This window comes from Triticum aestivum, chromosome 3A (assembly GCF_018294505.1).
Source record: "Triticum aestivum cultivar Chinese Spring chromosome 3A, IWGSC CS RefSeq v2.1, whole genome shotgun sequence".
NCBI classification, from domain to species: domain Eukaryota; kingdom Viridiplantae; phylum Streptophyta; class Magnoliopsida; order Poales; family Poaceae; genus Triticum; species Triticum aestivum.
Window position 1 is genome coordinate 189,447,626 of NC_057800.1, and position 10,325 is coordinate 189,457,950.

Sequence of the window (10,325 nt, forward strand, 5' to 3'; positions counted from 1 at the left end):
GTCTACGTCCGTTTGTCTTCTTCATGGACTCGTTCTTCTTCCTTGCGGGATCTCAGGCAAGATGATCATACCCTCGAAATCACTACTATCTTTGCTATGCTAGCTTGCTCGCTCTTTTGCTATGCCAATGCTACGATGCCTACCATTTGCTTGCCAGCCTCCCAAATTGCCATGTCAAACCTCTAACCCACCATGTCCTAGCAAACCGTTGATTGGCTATGTTACCGCTTTGCTCAGCCCCTCTTATAGCGTTGTTAGTTGCAGGTGAAGATTGATGTTGTTCCTTGTTGGAACATGGAGATGTTGTTCCTTGTTGGGACATTTATTTACTTGTTGGGATATCACAATATATCTTATCTAATTAATGCATCTATATACTTGGTAAAGGGTGGAAGGCTCGGCCTTATGCCTGGTGTTTTGTTCCACTCTTGCCGCCCTAGTTTCCGTAATAGCGGTGTTATGTTCCCGGATTTTGCGTCCCTGCGGTTGGGCTATAATGGGAACCCCTTGACAGTTCGCCTTAAGTAAAGCTCTTCCAGCAATGCCCAACATTGGTTTTACCATTCGCCACCTAGCCTTTTTCTTTCCCTTGGGTCGGCCAGCCCAAGGGTCATCATTATTTTACCCCCCTCGGGCCAGTGCTCCTCTGAGTGTTGGTCCAACTGAGCGATGTCCGAGGCTACCAGGGGCAACTCTGGGCTGGCTTACCCGACGTCTAGCTCATCTGAGTGTGCCCTGAGAAAGAGATATGTGCAGCTCCTATCGGGATTTGTTGGCACATTCGGGCAGTGTTGCTGGTTTAGTTTTACCCTGTCAAAATGTCTTGTTGTACCGGGATACCGAGTCTGATCGGAACGTCTCGGGAGGAGGTCTATTCCTTCGTTGACCGTGAGAGCTTGTGATGGGCTAAGTTGGGACACCCCTGCAGGGATTTGAACTTTCGAAAGCCTGAAGTTGTAGAAAACCTGAAGTTGACCTTAACTAAAATGAATCAACCGCGTGCGTAACCGTGATGGTCTCCTTCTGGCGGAGTCCGGGAAGTGAACACGGTTGTTGGAGTTATGCTTGACGTAGGTAGTCCAGGATCATTTCTTGATCATACTTCTATCGACCGTGCTTTGCCTTCTCTTCTCGCTCTCATTTGCGTATGTTAGCCACCATATATGCTAGTCGCTTGCTGCAGCTCCACCTCATACCTTTACCTTACCCATAAGCTTAAATAGTCTTGATCGCGAGGGTGCGAGATTGCTGAGTCCCCGTGGCTCACAGATATTTCCAAAACCAGTTTGCAGGTGCCGATGAGTTCGTGCAGATGACGCAACCAAGCTCAGGAGGAGCTCGATGAAGATCTTGCTCTTTGTGTTGTTTCGTTCTAGTTGATCAGTAGTGGAGCCCAGTTGGGGTCGATCAGGGACCTTTGTCGCATTTGGGGTTCTTCTTTTATTCTGGCTCCGTAGTCGGGCCATGATTGTATTTGGTTGATGTAATGCTTTATTCATGTAATTATGTGAAGTGGCGATTGTAAGCCAACTATGTATCTCTTTCCATTATGTATTACATGGATTGTGTGAAGATTACCTCACTTGCGACATATGCCTTCAATGCGATTATGTCTCTAAGTTGTGCCTCGACACGTGGGAGCTATACTCGCATCGAGGGTGTTACAAGTTGGTATCAGAGCCTTCCCCGACCTTAGAAGCCCCATTGCTTGATCGTTTTTAGCGGCCGAGTTGTGTCTAGAAAAATGTTTTGAGTCTTTTAGGAATTATATATCAGAGAGTTTAGGAATTCTTTTACTTCCCAGTCTCCTCATCGCTCTGGTAAGGCATCCTGACGTAGAGTTTTGACTCTTCTCTTCTCAAATTTCACTAAAAAAAATTTAGGATCACGCGGGTATCTTGGAATCATTCCGATGGTTTTGTGATGAGAACATTGTCTTGGTGCCTCCTGTCAGGGGTTTTGTGGAAGTGTCCCGGGGAGTTGAGCTCTGAGGTGTTGTCGTCATAATTTTATCGTTGCAGTTTTGGAATACCTGAGTTTAGTACGCCGACATCGAAAATCTCTTTTATGCAGTTCATTGGTGAGATAACCTCGACGCCACCCAGTACTGGGGCGGGAGTTCGGGAGTATCGCCATAACTTGTATAACGGATGCTTTTCGAAGGTTGAGGTAGATGATTTCCGAAGGTTTCTTGGTTATGTGTTGAAGGATGGATACAGCTGGATGTAGGATTTGCTAGTTTTGGGTGAGATATTATGCTTCCCCTGTATCCCCAACACCTGATTGCATAACCGGAAAGGTTCGGGAGTTTCATAGGTGGGAATTCTAGTAGCTCTTAGGATTTCTTTCCGACAGATGTATGATATGAAATTGGGGTTCGGCGTCTAATGGTCCGCCTATTCACGGTCGGTTTTACAGTGGTCTCGCTGTGTCTTAAAGAGTCCTTGGCTATGCCGACTCGGGGATGCTTCGTATGTCATCTGCACTGCCTTGTACATGATGGTGTTGTACGATCGAGCCCGTGTAGGCCCCACCACGAAAACTTCGGGCGAAATCTCTATCATATGTTTGTTCTGGCTAATTCTGCAAGCCAATCCTTTGTTTTGTTTTGAGTTGTGGTATTCGAGTTGCTTCGGAGTCAAATGTGGATTCCATACCTTTCCTAAGCGGTGTTCTCATATTTCTTTGAGAATACAAATCCTTCTCATTTATTGAGATTGTCATGTCAATCCTTTTTCACCGGTGTGTTTCTCTTCAAGTGGATTCGATCACTTCAACATTTGCAAGATCCAATCTCGGCTCTTCTCAACGGTGTTCGTTTCATTCTCAACGGTGCTTTCCCACCCTCCCTCCCTTGTTTTCTTCAAGGACTCAAATTTCTTAATCGAGTATCCATCTTATTGATGTGAAGCCTCTCCATTCTTTTGCTTCAATATTCTTATCCGGTGATTCTCATGAAGATACTAACGGAGCTTCTAGTTCATCATTCTTCTTTCTTTTATCTTCTCCGATGGTTTCAAGTCAAGCTTTGTTGACCTTACCCTTTCCTCATTTCAATACCTTCTCACACCGGTGCACCTCTTAATCATCCACTCCTCGCTATTCATTTGTTTCGGAGTGCTGAAGATATCTCGAGGTTGTTATCTCATTCAAGTCATTTAATTCAACCGGTGCTTTCTCTCTTTTAAATCTTTTCAATGGTGCTTATTTTGAGTGGGCCCTAACCCACAGGTCTTTTCCCAGGATCTTACTTGACTCTTCTATTTTCCCGGAGCTATCCTCAAAATTTTGTTTTTGAAGTACGTAAGAATGATTCATCATCAGTCATATGTTTTCTCCAAATTCTTGCAAATTATTTTCATCATGGACTCAATCTCTTTGCTTTTGATTCTTCCGGAGTGCCTAAATAAGTCATGATGGCATTTCTCGTCGTCATTCTCAGTTTGGAAGACCGAAGAAGATTCTTCTTTCAACCTTGCTCCATTCTCTTCAAGTTTCGTCATTCGAGATTGTTGCAATCCTCTCATAATTGTTTTCGATTGTCAGAATTCTTTCTCACCCATCCGGAGTAATTCAAGAGTCTTCTCAGTTTGATTATCCGGAGTTCATCAAATAAGATTTATCCATTCCAGTTTTCACTTATCTTTCTCCAAATCTTACTGGCGCATCATTCAAGTATTCTCTTATCAGCTCGTGATCGCTTCGTTCTCATATATCTAAATTCTCTCAAGCACCTTCGTTCATTTGCTAATTCTTCCCGGTGTTTCTTTATCCTTTCTTCGTTCATTTCCAATTCTTACGGTGATTCGTTCAAGATTTCTCTTCCTTATCAATTTATTCGTTATTTCAATTCTACCGGTGGTTTGTTCAATATTTTCCAAAGTTGGCGCTATATCTATCTTAATGCTCTCTACGAGAATAAGTAGTATGCCAAATCCATTGATTGTCATCAATTTAATTGGTGAAGGATAAGCATAATGTAATTCTTATTCTTGTTTCATTCAAGTGATTAATTCTTTATTCCGGAGGCTCATCAAAAATTCTTGGTTTCACTTTTTTCATCTTTTCTTTTCCAGAGTTCCAAGTTCTCTCAATTATATCATCACGGAGATCCATCTAAAGCATTGCAAGGTTTCACCTTGTGTTTTCAACTTCTCTTTCTTCTCGTCATCCTTTCGTTACCGGAGTTCTTCTTGGAGATTCTACATGTTGGTTCATCAAGGATTTATATTCCTTCTCGAATGTTCATCGAGATTCTTTTCTAAGGAGTTCAAGCATTCTTCATCTTGCTATCCGGAGTGCATTTCTGTCTACCTTATCATTCGAGGTGGTATTATGTCATTCTTGATAATTTAAGTTCGGGTTTTCATGATTCACATGCTGTCTAGAATGAGACATTTTTAAATCCATCAATCTCGTCATTGGAGCTATCTTGGGTTATATTTCACCTAAAGCTGTCCCTAAGGATTGTTGCTATTATGGTGCTCATAAATGATCCAAGCTCTTCATTTGTCCTTTCCGGTGCGACATACCTTTCTCGTAAATTTGTTCATATCAATCCAATTCTTTTCCGTGAGTGGCAGGTTGTCACCTCATAATTCGAGATGTATTCCATAAGACCATATCAAACTTATCCTTTTCGTTGTTGGTTTTCCAACAACCCCGTTCAACCTTTCTCCTAAAGATGCCTTTTCAACCTCTTTTGTGGTAGAAATTGGCATTTTCTTCTCAATTCTCTTATTTCAATTATCTATCTTCTATTCTTTTGCTTTGGAGGCTTTCTGATGTTGCTCTCTTCAACCCATCTTCTTGCTTTGTCAGGATCGTGTTTTTTTTCATGTCTATCCATTAAACTGGAGTGCCGTGCCCTTTTGCTCAAGTTCTTTTCATTTTATCAAGTTTTTGCCTTCCGTTTCAACCGGAGCGCTGCCCGAATTTGGTCTTCCTTGATCCCCTTCTTTAACCGGAGTGTTTTTTTCTATGTATATCTTGCCCTTCAACCCCAAGGTTTTTTTCGCAATGTTCTTTGTCCCTCTTTTCTAACGGAGTGTTTTCAACTTCGTTCATCTTCGTGGTATTATTTTCTCGAAATGGCTTAACCGTTTTCAAGATTCTTTGGTTTCACTCGTTTGTCAAAGAAGCAATTTGTTTTACCTCTTCTCTTTCTCTTCCGTTTTTCCCTCCGGTGCCATTCTAGATCTCGGGACGAGATCCTCTCATAGTGGTGGAGTGTTGTAACGCCCCAAGACTGATGTGCCAGGTGTCGTTCAGTTATTCACTGGTGTTGCCTTGTCATTGCTTGTGTGTCATGCATTGCATATCATGTCATCATGTGCATTCCATTCGCATACGTGTTCGTCTCATGGCCCGAGCATTTTCCCCGTTGTCCGTTTTGCAATCCGGCGTTCCGTTCTCCTCCGGTGGTCATTTCTACCTTTCTTTCTTGTGTGGGGATTAAAATTTCCGGATTGGACCGAGACTTGTCAAGCGGCCTTGGTTTACTACCGGTAGACCGCCTGTCAAGTTTCGTATCATTTGGACTTCGTTTGTTACTCCAACGGTTAACCGAGGGACCGAGAAGGCCTCGTGTGTGTTGCAGCCCAACACCCTTCCATTTTGGCCCAAAACCCACCTAACTCTGCTCCATCATCTCGGTCGTTCGATCACGATCGCGTGGCCGAAAACCGCACCCCATTTGGACTCTCCTAGCTCCCTCTACCTATAAATATGTGATCCCCTCCGAATTTTCGCGCAGTCCAAACCCTAACCTTCGTCCACCTCGCGCTGCCGGACAATTTCGTCCGCGCCGGACATGTCCGCCGCCCTCAGCCACCTCACTCCGACCAACCGGAGAGCGCCACCTCACCGCCGCTAGCGCCCTCACCAACTCAGCGCGCGACATGTCAGCGCCGCCACCCTCTCTCTCCTCTCCCTCCACCGCGCCGGCCCTGCAGGCCCATCGCAGGCCCGCGCTGGCCCGAGCGGCCGTCGTCCGAAACTTGCGCGAGCCCGATCCAGGGCCTCATCGTCGTTCCTCTGCGCCACCTCGTCCGGCTCGCCGGCGACCCCCAGCTCGCCGCAGTAGGGACCCGACGCCATGGAGTTCGCCGCCGCCGGCCATGTCTTCACCCGAACCCGGCCGGGATCCACCGGATCTGGCCCCGCCGGACCGGGATCCGCCGTCCCCGCTTCCCCGGCGCCGTTCCCTCGCCGGCTCATCGCCCAGCCTCGCCGGCGTCGTCATCATGGATCTCCGCCTCGCCCTGCGTCCCCGATCCGATCGGGAGACGACGAGCGCCCCCGTTGACTCCTTCGCGGGCCCGAGTCCGGCCCAGCGCGCCGCCCCGCCTCGGCCTGCTTCCCCTCCAGCCGGGCCAAGGCCCAGGGTGAGCAGCCCCCGAGCGCCTCCTCCTCTTGATTTTTTTTCTCTTGTTGGGTCAGTTCCTGTTTCGACCCGCATATGTTTTTTTTCCAGCGCCTGGGATTTTCCTATTTATCCAGAGATTGCCAGTTTTGCAGATTAGTCCCCCTAGTTCATGCATTTAATAACTCACTAACCGTGCATCGAATTAAAATGTTTTACATATGAAACTTGCTCAGAATTTTGTGTAGATTAATAATATCCAACTTTCATCTATGTTTGAAATGTTAAAAAAATTGTTGTTTGCATTAATTTGCTCCTATGCCATGTTAAAATGATTTAATTCATAACTAAATAACCGTAACTCCGATTTTAATAATCTTTATATGTAAATGTGGTAGAAAAATGCCTAGTTTAACATGGTGACCTTTATTTGCATGCTAAACAACTCTAAAATTATGTTTAGGGCAGAACAGTACCAAATCTAAAATATGCTATGGGGATTTACCGGAATTGTTGTTCGTTGCTTCCGGCCTCATTTAAACTTGACTAGATAGGTAGTTTTACTTTGCTTCACTCTCTTTCCATGCTAACAACATTTAATATTGGTGGGTACATAAACGAGAGAGAACTAAATAAGTCATGTGGTGTTTTCTTCAATATGCAACTCGTTGCATATTTGAGCTCCACTTAATTTGTAGGATTGTTTGTGCACTTTGTCATGCCATGCCTCATTAAACCGGACATGCATCATACTTGTTTGCGCATCATGCCATGTTTATGTCGTGGTTGTTTACTATGTTGTTTGCTTCTTTCCGGTGTTGCTTCTTCGGGTTGGTTCCGTTAACGTCGAGTTTGTGAGGATCCGTTCGTCTACGTCCGTTTGTCTTCTTCATGGACTCGTTCTTCTTCCTTGCGGGATCTCAGGCAAGATGATCATACCCTCGAAATCACTACTATCTTTGCTATGCTAGCTTGCTCGCTCTTTTGCTATGCCAATGCTACGATGCCTACCATTTGCTTGCCAGCCTCCCAAATTGCCATGTCAAACCTCTAACCCACCATGTCCTAGCAAACCGTTGATTGGCTATGTTACCGCTTTGCTCAGCCCCTCTTATAGCGTTGTTAGTTGTAGGTGAAGATTGATGTTGTTCCTTGTTGGAACATGGAGATGTTGTTCCTTGTTGGGACATTTATTTACTTGTTTGGATATCACAATATATCTTATCTAATTAATGCATCTATATACTTGGTAAAGGGTGGAAGGCTCGGCCTTATGCCTGGTGTTTTGTTCCACTCTTGCCGCCCTAGTTTCCCTCATATCGGTGTTATGTTCCCGGATTTTGCGTCCCTTACGCGGTTGGGCTATAATGGGAACCCCTTGACAGTTCGCCTTAAGTAAAGCTCTTCCAGCAATGCCCAACATTGGTTTTACCATTCGCCACCTAGCCTTTTTCTTTCACTTGGGTCGGCCAGCCCAAGGGTCATCATTATTTTACCCCCCTCGGGCCAGTGCTCCTCTGAGTGTTGGTCCAACTGAGCGATGTCCGAGGCTACCAGGGGCAACTCTGGGCTGGCTTACCCGACGTCTGGCTCATCTGAGTGTGCCCTGAGAAAGAGATATGTGCAGCTCCTATCGGGATTTGTTGGCACATTCGGGCGGTGTTGCTGGTTTAGTTTTACCCTGTCGAAATGTCTTGTTGTACCGGGATACCGAGTCTGATCAGAACGTCTCGGGAGGAGGTCTATTCCTTCGTTGACCGTGAGAGCTTGTGATGGGCTAAGTTGGGACACCCCTGCAGGGATTTGAACTTTCGAAAGCCGTGCCCGTGGTTATGGGCAGATGGGAATTTGTTAATGTCCGGTTGTAGAAAACCTGAAGTTGACCTTAACTAAAATGAATCAACCGCGTGCGTAACCGTGATGGTCTCCTTCTGGCGGAGTCCGGGAAGTGAACACGGTTGTTGGAGTTATGCTTGACGTAGGTAGTCCAGGATCATTTCTTGATCATACTTCTATCGACCGTGCTTTGCCTTCTCTTCTCGATCTCATTTGCGTATGTTAGCCACCATATATGCTAGTCGCTTGCTGCAGCTCCACCTCATACCTTTACCTTACCCATAAGCTTAAATAGTCTTGATCGCGAGGGTGCGAGATTGCTGAGTCCCCGTGGCTCACAGATATTTCCAAAACCAGTTTGCAGGTGCCGATGAGTCCGTGCAGATGACGCAACCAAGCTCAGGAGGAGCTCGATGAAGATCTTGCTCTTTGTGTTGTTTCGTTCTAGTTGAGCAGTAGTGGAGCCCAGTTGGGGTCGATCGGGGACCTTTGTCGCATTTGGGGTTCTTCTTTTATTCTGGCTCCGTAGTCGGGCCATGATTGTATTTGGTTGATGTAATGCTTTATTCATGTAATTGTGTGAAGTGGCGATTGTAAGCCAACTATGTATCTCTTTCCATTATGTATTACATGGGTTGTGTGAAGATTACCTCACTTGCGACATATGCCTTCAATGCAATTATGTCTCTAAGTTGTGCCTCGACAACGTGGGAGCTATAGTCGCATCGAGGGTGTTACAGTAGAGGTCCGTGCGTGAAGAAGAGGGCAGAGAGGTACTTGACGGTCCTCTCGACGGCAACAGGCGGGTCGGAGGCGTGACGTGGACGGCTACCCCGAGCTTAAGCTCTTGCTCACTCGGGTCATGGTGGGCAGGGCGACGGCGAGGCGCCTGGCGCTAGCCTAGGCGGCGGAGAGGGAAGAAGAGGAGGGGGATCGGTCGAGGGGAGACCCTAGGGCACCGGGGACGTCTTTTATAGGGTCTAGGGATGAGCTCCGGCCGTCAAATCATCTGGCGTGCCGATGTGGCTGCTCTGGATGGCCTGCCGTACAGGAGGACGAAGCTCCTGTACGCGTGGGCTGACTGGGCTGCGGTGAGAGTGGATGGCTGGGCCGGGTGTGAGAAAAGGCCCAAGTGGGTGTGCTGGGAAGGTCCTCTCCTTCTCCTCTAAAATTCTAAACATTTAAAAATCACAGCTGAAGAAAGGAAAAGGTCAGGGAGGTAGGAGATGTATTTGGCAGAAACAAAAAATATCCCCGAGCTCCTGGAAATATGCTCTATTTAAATAAATTGGTATGGACAATTTTAGAGGTAGAAAAATAAAGCAAGTTTGAATAAAATTCAAACTTGATGCATTTTTGAACCCAACCAAAACAATTCTAAAAGAGGTGAAAATTTGGCAGGGGGTTTCTGGACATGTAGCAAGATTTATATGGAGAAGATGAACATTTATGGAGGAGCGCAAGACGACACTTCCAAAAAGGAAGAAGGAAGAAAAAGGAGGAGAGGTGATGATGCATAGAGGTGGTCATGTACGGATCACACATGGGTCAAGCAACAATATAACATGCATGAAACACACAATGCACATGAAGGGGATGATGAAATGCATCATGACAAGAAGCACAAATGCAACACTAAGATGAGGCCAATGATGCAACAAGATGGCAAGTAAAGACAAGACAAGGCAAGAAAGGAAACAAGGCAAACCCAAAATGAAAACCACAAGGAGGAAAAACACTTAGTATTGAACATGACAAGGCTGGGTACATCTCCAATTATGGAAGTTTTACAACTGGGGTGTTACAACACTCCACCACTACAAGAGGATCTCGTCCCGAGATCTAGGACTGGAAAAACGCCGGGTACTCGGAACGGAGGCGATCCTCGCGTTCCCAGGTGGCTTCATGGTCGGAATGGTGTGACCACTTGACTTTGAGGATTTTGATTGACTTATTGCGAGTCTTGCATTCAGTCTCTTCAAGAATAGCAACGGGGTGCTCACGATAAGAGAGATCTTCTTGGAGATCAATGTCTTCAAAGTTGACGGTGCGGTCAGGAGTCTTGAAGCACTTGCGGAGCTGAGAGACATGGAACATGTCGTGCACATTTGCAAAGTTTGAAGGA